Raw genomic sequence first — 8,550 nt, forward strand, 5'->3', positions numbered from 1 at the left:
CCAGGTTAATTGTAGCGGAAGAAGGCAAACGAAACCAGCAGACTCAATTAGGATGCCTCAGACCACTGCCAATCACAAGTTACAAAATACCAAACCCCCAGCCTACAAAAACACCAAAATACAAAGCCTACAAAAAACTAGGTTCCAAAATACCAGAATAACCTAGTTGTAAAGTAATAGAAAATCAGAATACCAAAGAAACCAGGTTTCAGTATCTCAGATTTAAAATGCCAGCATTTTAACCTAACCCTGACCCCAGTTCCAAAAAACCAAAGTAACCCAGTTTCAAAATACCAGAACAGCAAGTTCAGAAATACCAAAAGAATTCCATTTCAAAATACCAGAATGTCAAGTTCCAATATATCAAAATGACCCAGTTTCAAAACATCAAACTGCAAAATACCGATTTTCAGATCTCTTATATGGGCAGGATTCCCAAACCCAAAAGAATACCATGTTACCAAAATGGGTATTTTCTCCTCTGAAAAGCTTTTCCCCGATGACCATCAATCCATGTATTTCTTTTAATCGTACAACGAGATGTAGTAAGAATTTTACTTTAAAAGCAAACACTTGTAGCAATTTTCTGCTTAGATTGCGTTTCTGAGCACTGGCACTTGGGCCGGAGAGCTGCGACTGAGAAAAAAGGATGGAGTAAATCTGCTCCCCGGATGGACAGGGAAAGACTGAGTAGCAGGCAAAGGGAGCATTTATAAACTATATCAGTATTTCACTGAAATTCAGCGTGGAAAGGCGATGGGGGTGCTCGAGTTCGGTCTGGGCCTGTCAGGATCAGCCGTAAAAAACCCGGTCAAGCCCCTGGCCCCTGAAGGGAAGCGTCAAATGCTTCAGCAGAAACGCAATTCAGTAACGGAGGAAAAATTACCGGTAATTGCTTACAATCTGTGGGAAATTTCCTCGGTAATTACAAACCTAGGACATAGGGAATTTTGGAGGCAGAATCCCAATTTTGGCCACGGGCACCCGGCCGAGAAGGCCGGTTCTTTTCCACAGCAAGGAAAGCCCGGCACCCCGGTGTTTCAGGGACAGACAACGGCCCGTGCAGGGGATGGAACGACCGGCAGGACCTTTCTCCACCTCGCCCCCCGCTCCAAGGTGCGGCAGCTCCAGGTGCACCAGCTGCTTTCAGAGCGTTACCCGGGCACACCTGCGCACGGAGCTGCTGGTCCAGAGGGGCCAATGGGGCATCCCGAGCGTCCCCTCAGGAACAACGGTCGGAGCACCCAGCAAGGGCCGAGGAGCAGCCAGCCGCACCTGGGCCCGGAGCGTTGTTTCCAGAAAACGCCCAGGGAAAAGCCCTTGTTGCCAAGAGGCAGCACCTGAGCAGGTGAGGCAGCGTGTGGGGTCCCAGGGGGAAAATTTCAACTTTCCCCTTTCATCTTATCGGTCCCTCCCCAGAGCCCCCTGTCCCTCCACAGTGCCCCCAGAAAAGAAAGGGATTATTAGCAGAAAAGGGGTTTAAAATGAGGGGAAAAAATTCCTTTTCCGTAATTGTCTGTGTTCAAATTGAGGGGGAATCCCCTTCCCTTGCAATTTTAATGGTAACAATTGAAGGAAGCCCTGCCTTTTCCATGCTTGTAGGGGTATCAGCTGACAGGGAATCCCCATTTTCCATTATTTTCCAGTTTAAACGGAAGGGGAAAACCTCAATAATGCTATTTAATGGGTTTGAATTACAGCTAACTCCCCCATTTTCATCGTCCTAAGGCTTAAATTGATGGGGATGCCACCTTTTTAAGGATTTGAATTGAGGGAAAAAAACCCCTTTTTCCATAGTTTGAGAGATTTAAAGTGAGGAACCCCCCTCTTTTTCCAGTATTTTAGGGGATTAAATTAAAGGAAAGAAGCCATTTATTTGCCATTGTATCAGTTTAAGTGGAGGCAAACACCCCCTGTTCCCTCATTTTAAGGGGTTCAGTTGAAGGAAGCTCTCCCTTTTTCAGCACGGGGTCCCATTGGGTCATATGGGGCTCTAGAAGGCTCTATGGGGCGCTGTAGGGCTCCAGAAGGTTCTATGGCGTTCTACAGGGGTCTACAGGGCTCTGTGGGGTCCTATGGTGCTCTAGAAGGTTCTGGGGGGCTCTATGGGGTTCTATGGGGTTCCAGAAGGTCCTGTGGGGTCCCATTGGGTTCTATGGGGCTCCAGAAGGTTCTATGGGGTCCCATTGGGCTCTGTGGGGCTCTAGAAGGTTCTGTGAGGCGCTGTGGGGCTCCAGAAGGGTCTGGGGGGCTCTGTGGGGTTTTATGGGGCTCCAGAAGGTTATATGGGGTCCCAATGGGTTCTGTGGGGTTCTAGAAGGCTCTATAGGGCGCTGTGGGGCTCCAGAAGCTTCTGTGAAGTCCCATTGGGTTCTATGGGACTCCAGAAGGGTCTATGGGGCTCTGCGGGGTCTATGGGGTCCCATTGGGTTCTATGGGGCTCTGTGGGGCTCCAGAAGATTCCGTAGGGTCCCATTGTGTTCTATGGGGCTCCATTGGGTTCTGTGGAGCTCTGGAAGATTCTATGGGGCTCTATGGGGCTCTCTGAGGATCTCTGGGGCGCTGTGGGGCTCCAGAAGGTTCTGTGGGGTTCTATGGATCTCTGTGGGGTTCTAGAAAGTTCTGTGGGGACCCATTGGGTTCTACGGGGCTCTACAAGGCTCTGTGGGGTTCTGTGGGGCTCTAGAAGGTTCTGTGGGGCTGCTGTGGGGCACTTTGGGGCTCTAGAAGGTTCAGTGGGGTTCCATTGGGTTCTATGGGGGTCCATGGGGCTCTGTGGGGCTCTAGAAGGTTCTATGGGAGTCTATGGGGTCCCATTGGGTCCTATGGGGTTCTAGAAGGTTCTGTGGGGCTCTCTGGGGTTCTGTGGGGCTCCAGAAGGTTCTATGGGGTCCCATTAAGTTCTATGAGGCTCCAGAAGGTTCTATGGGGCGCTGTGGGATCCCATTGGGTTCTATGGGGCTCCATTGGGTTCTATGGAGCTCTGGAAGATTCTATGGGGCTCTATGGGGCTCTATGTGGATCTAAGGGGTGCTGTGTGGTTCTAGAAAGTTCTGTAGTGTCCCATTGGGTTCTATGGGGTTCTAGAAGGTGCTATGGGGTGCTGTGGGGCTCTGTGGGGTTCTACGGAGTTCCATTGGGTTCTATGGGGCTCTGTGGGGCTCCAGAAGGTTCTGTGGGGTCCCATTGTGTTCTGTGGGGTCCCATTGGGTTCTGTGGAGCTCTGGAAGATTCTATGGGGCTCTATGGGGTTTTATGGGGCTCTACAAAGTTCTGTGGGGCTCTGTGGGGGTCCCATTTGGTTCTGTGGGGCTCTAGAAGGTTCTATGGGGTTCCATTGGGTTCTATGGGGCTCTACAAAGTTCTATGGGGTTCTAGAAGGTTCTATGGGGCTCTAGAAGGTTCTATGGGGTTCCATTAGGTACTGTGGCACTGTCGGGCTCCAGAAAATCCTATGGGGGTCCCATTGTGTTCTATGGGGTTCCAGAAGGTTCTGTGGGGTTTTACGGTGGCCTGTGGGGTTCTAGAAGGTTCTATGGGGCGCTGTGGGGCTCCAGAAGCTTCTGCGGAGTTCCATTGGGTTCTGTGGGGCTCTATGGGGCTCCAGAAGGTTCTGTGGGGCTCTCTGGAGGTCAGTGGTGTCCCATTGGGTTCTGTGGGGTTCTATGGGGCTCTAGAAGGTTCTATGGGGTCCCATTGCGTTCTGTGGGGCTCTAGAAGGTTCTGTGGAGTTCTATGGGGCTTTAGAAGGTTCTGTGGGGCTCTGTGGGGCTGCTGTGGGGGGCTGCAGGGCTCCAGAAGGTTCTGCGGGGTCCCATTGGGTTCTATGGGGCTCCAGTGGGAAGGCTGAGAGAAAGAAACAAAGCCTAAAAAGGCATATGAGCCAAATCTGCCCAAAGCCTCCAATGGCCACATTCCCTGGCATTGCTGAGGACTTCAGCCAAGCTCCAGGCAAAAGGTGAGCCCCTGATTTTGGTGCCAAGGGAAACTCCAAGTTAAGAATAATCCAAATATGAAGCACTTCTCACAAAACTCAGCTTTGCAAACCTTTATTTGGGCTAAAAAAGAAAAGATGGGAATGCCCTTGGCAGAAAAGCAGCTGTGAGGCACAGCAGGCTTCAAATGCCTGTCAGCAGGCGCTCCAGGAGAAACGGCTGCTGGCTGCGGGCATCCTGGGCTTTCCAGGCAGGTTTTGTAGCGGATTGCAAGGCAGTTTTCCTGCCTCTGGGGGGTGGCACCTGCATCCCACTAGAAAGGGAAAATGTGGAGAGAGCGGCAAGCGGGAAGACGGTTGCTGATGTGTGTCCTTGGATTGCAGTTCCTTCCGGTGGGTCTGTGCTGCTGGAAGTTTGAAGGAGATCAGTCCTGGAGTACATGTGGGTTCACCGGTGGAGTTTGGGAACGATGCTGGACATGAAATTCCAGGGGTGTTCCCCTTGCTGGAGTGAGAAGCAGTGGAAGCACTTTGCTGTCTGCTTCTTCATCGCCTTCGCCTCGGTCCCCTGGGGCTCCAGGTAATCCCCTCTCACCTTTGCTTTTCCAAGGGTCTCTAAATGAGAGCTTGAGCCTTGGTGTAGCTCCCTTTACAGGGAAGATCTGTTCCAGGAAAGGTCTCCTGGTCTGGACCGATCGCGTTGCAGGAAGAGCAGGAAACGCCAGAGCTCCTGTGGCTCCCTCATCTGATTTGCCTGCAGGCAGCAAGGATCATTCCCAAGTGTCATCCCCTGGCTCCGTGACTCGGGGAGGTTGTGTTCCCCCAAAGGCCAGGGGCCGCTTTGTTTTGCAGCTCACGGAAGTCCAGCTCGGTGGTGCTGGGTTTGGTTTTTGTGTGCAATGAAGGCACTAAAAAATTCCCCTCCTTCACTGGCACAGCCCTGGAGTGGGAGCAGATTCCCCTTATCCCGGAGTTATCCCGCTCCTGCCCTGGATCCCTGCGGTGCCGTGTGTTCTCCAAGCTCACAGCACTGCTGGCTCTAAACAAGAAAAACAATCCCTGTTCCTTCTCTTCTCCGTCCTCGATGTTCCCAGGCCCTGCATCTCCCTGGCTATTCCCTGTGTGAGTCTTCATCTCCATCCCACCTTATCCCGATCAAATAAGGGTCTGAGACGTGTTTAGCAGCAAATGCATTCTTGTGAAGAAAGCCAAGAGCAAAGAGCATCCAGATGCAGAGAAGTCTTTAGAAAAGCATTCCAGACGTGCAAATGAGGGATGTGTCTTCCTGCGTGTCCTGTTGTTTTTCTCTGTCAGGTTTTGGAAGGGTTTCTCTCAGTGATTTCCTGCAGTCCAGGTGCATCCCTTCTTTTGTCCAAATCCAGTGCCAGAGGACGGAACAACTGACGAGTGGGGTCTGGGATGAAAACGGTTCTCCTAAAATGAGGGAAACAATGCTAGAAGAGAAATGAGCATCCTTTTAATGCCTGGAATAAAAATGCTGGAAAAGGGCACTTTTTATTTGATATGGTGTCATTCTCCTTTTTTTCCCATGGATAAAACTGCACGGTGAGCAATCAGAGCAGAAATATGAAATGCAGGAGTCTTGGATTCCACAGTGGGATTAACTTCCCTTTTCTGCTCTCTTTCAGGACAGGAAAAACCACTGAACTCGCCCCATCTTTGGGACCAAGAACTTTGGTGTTGGAGTAGCCAAAGCCAGCTAGGGCCCCCCTTGTCCTGCCCATGGTGTGGGCCAGGGACAGGCTCCTCTTCTCCTCTGGGCTGGGATGAACTGCCTAGGGAATGCTATTTCTGACAGGCCGGTCCTAGCCACGGCTACTGGAAATGGGCAGAGGTGAAGAGGCAAGTGCCAGAGTTCCTTGGGGATGATGGAATTGTGGTGTTTGGCTGTGCCCAGAGGGGCAGGTTGGGCATTTTTGTGTGTCTGAGGACCGGTTTGGGTGCTGGGGAGCCCGGGGAGCCGAGCTCTCAGTGCATTCCCAGCTCACCCGGGGGTGGGAGCTGGTGCAGGGCTGGGTGACAGCCTCTGGTCGGGCTCGGGGCAGGCCCTGGCCCCGGCACAGACACGCTGGGGTGGTTTGGGGCCGCCTGGGGAGCCGTGGGAGGCAAATGAGGGATGGTGCTGGGCGGAGCGATCGGCCTGCGCTCGTGTCAGCGCAGCCGTGCAGGGCACTGGGATCTGGGTAAAACACCAGCTCTCCTGGCATTCAGGGAGGCAAGGTCTGAGGGACTGGATTTACTTGGGACTTTCCAGGACAGCAGGAACAAGAGGAGGTGTGGTGCCAGAGGTGCGTCCCATCCGGTTGCATTTCCCTCTTTCCCGTTTCCATTTCCTCCTCAGTGCAGGTGTCCCCTGCAGCCCATGAGCACGGGGCCGCTGACAACTCCCTGTCTGTAGAGGGATTCCTTATGGAACAAGGGCATATGATACCCCTGGAAAGATTGGACAATGCAGGGTTGCTGAGGAAAAGCCCCTGAACAGGCCCCTGACTGCAGGCAGCCCTGAGAGTCCTTGGCAAGGTATACAGCTGTCTGGCTCTCCCTCTGATTAGAGGCCATCTAGAGGGACTGGGCATGAATCTTTGCAAAAGTAGATATAAGTCGGCATAGTTGAACAATAAAGAGAGAAGGATGCTTAATCATATCGGTGTACGTGTCGTTTATGCGGCCAGCTCTCCGGACTCGGTCCCTAACAGCTGTCCTCCTCCTGTGCCCCTTTTGTTGGACAAGTCTCAAATGGCAACACACATTCCCAAAGACTGTCTGCTTCCTTAAATCCATGGACCAGCTAGTGCTGTCACTGAACAGCTGAAATGAGCTTTCAGAGCCTATAAACTAGCAGGAGTCACAAACAAATGGATTTGAATCTGGAAGTAGGTGAGGTCCACCCACCCACTGCTGCTGATGCAGAGACTGGGGCTCAGGGCATCTGTGCAGCCCTTCCCTTTGGCACTGATCCTGCACTGGAATGTTGTGTTGCTGCCAAACCAGGCCTCAAACCAGGAGAAGGTAAGCCCTTACCATTTGCCCCTGACCCTGGCACACCCACAGTGTGTTATCTGGAGCATGTGCCTCAGCTGGTGTCACTTGAGTTTCACCAGAGTTGCAAGTTGGCTTCTGCTCTGGGCGATTCCGAGTGACCATCACATCAGTTCTGCACTAAACACCGTTTAGCCAGACCCAGAGATTTGGCCACATAGTGACTTCTGAACAGAAAATCAGAATGCAGGAAAAGTGCCAGGACCACGCATGGGCCGGGGTACAGCATGGTCTTTGTGGGTCACTGTCACTCCACTCTTACAGTCTCTCCTCATCTTTCTTGTAGGCTCTTGTAGCCATTGCTCACTGCTGTTTTTGACTATTCTCTGTCAAGGAAATGAGTTGAATTTCCTTGTCAAATCTAATATATCCCAGCTGGAGCATTAATTGAATTAGATAATTGGATAGTTAATTAGCCAATTTTTCGGTGCGCAGACACACCACCCACACCTTTCACTCATCCTAAGCTCTACCCCCCATTCATCACAGGCTCCCACCCCACACACATGCGTCACGCCCCCCCTGGCCCGTGTCACGCCCCCCCGCACCCGGTCGCCGCCCCCCTGGCTTGCGTCACACGGTCCCGGCCCCGGTCACCGCCCCCGCCGCGCGCGTCACGCCACCCCGCCCCCGGGACCGCCCCCGCCTCGCGCGTCACGCCGCTCCGCCCCCGGGACCGCCCCCGCCTCGCGCGTCACGCCGCCCCGCCCCCGGGACCGCCCCCGCCTCGCGCGTCACGCCGCCCCGCCCCCGGGACCGCCCCCGTCGCGCGCGTCACGCCGCCCCGCCCCCGGGACCGCCCCCGCCTCGCGCGTCACGCCGCCCCGCCCCCGGGACCGCCCCCGCCGCGCGCGTCACGCCGCCCCGCCCCCGGGACCGCCCCCGCCTCGCGCGTCACGCCGCTCCGCCCCCGGGACCGCCCCCGCCTCGCGCGTCACGCCGCTCCGCCCCCGGGACCGCCCCCGCCTCGCGCGTCACGCCGCCCCGCCCCCGGGACCGCCCCCGCCTCGCGCGTCACGCCGCTCCGCCCCCGGGACCGCCCCCGTCGCGCGCGTCACGCCGCTCCGCCCCCGGCCCCGCCCCCGCCTCGCGCGTCACGCCACCCCGCCCCCGGGACCGCCCCCCGCCTCGCGCGTCACGCCGCTCCGCCCCCGGGACCGCCCCCGTCGCGCGCGTCACGCCGCTCCGCCCCCGGGACCGCCCCCGTCGCGCGCGTCACGCCGCCCCGCCCCCGGGACCTCCCCCGCCTCGCGCGTCACGCCGCTCCGCCCCCGGGCCCGCCCCCGCCTCGCGCGTCACGCCGCCCCGCCCCCGGGACCTCCCCCGCCTCGCGCGTCACGCCGCTCCGCCCCCGGGACCGCCCCCGTCGCGCGCGTCACGACGCTCCGCCCCCGGCACCGCCCCCGTCGCGCGCGTCATGACGCTCCGCCCCTTCCCGCGCGCGCGCGCGTAATGTAGCCCCGCCCCTCGCTCCGCCCCCAGCCCCGCCCCTCTCCCCTCACAGCGCTTCCCGCCCCCGGCACCACTCCCCCGTCAGTCCCGCGCCGCTCCTGCAC

General features: G+C 56.1%; 1 long non-coding RNA gene across 3 annotated transcripts; it reads left to right on the plus strand.

The window, feature by feature from the left end:
- The first annotated feature begins 3,845 nt into the window (after positions 1–3,845).
- On the plus strand, positions 3,846–5,914 carry LOC116455465. 3 transcript variants are annotated; one of them, XR_004244395.1, is made up of 3 exons: positions 3,902–4,514; positions 4,606–5,500; positions 5,584–5,914. It is a non-coding gene; the product is annotated as an uncharacterized LOC116455465 (long non-coding RNA). The 3 variants fall into 3 exon arrangements; XR_004244394.1 differs by lacking the exon at positions 5,584–5,914 and having other exon boundaries at positions 3,846–4,514; positions 4,590–5,457; XR_004244393.1 differs by lacking the exon at positions 5,584–5,914 and having other exon boundaries at positions 3,847–4,514; positions 4,606–5,457.
- The last annotated feature ends 2,636 nt before the right edge of the window (positions 5,915–8,550 follow it).

Source organism: Corvus moneduloides, chromosome 24, assembly GCF_009650955.1.
Source record: "Corvus moneduloides isolate bCorMon1 chromosome 24, bCorMon1.pri, whole genome shotgun sequence".
In the NCBI taxonomy this organism is placed as follows: Eukaryota; Metazoa; Chordata; class Aves; order Passeriformes; family Corvidae; genus Corvus; species Corvus moneduloides.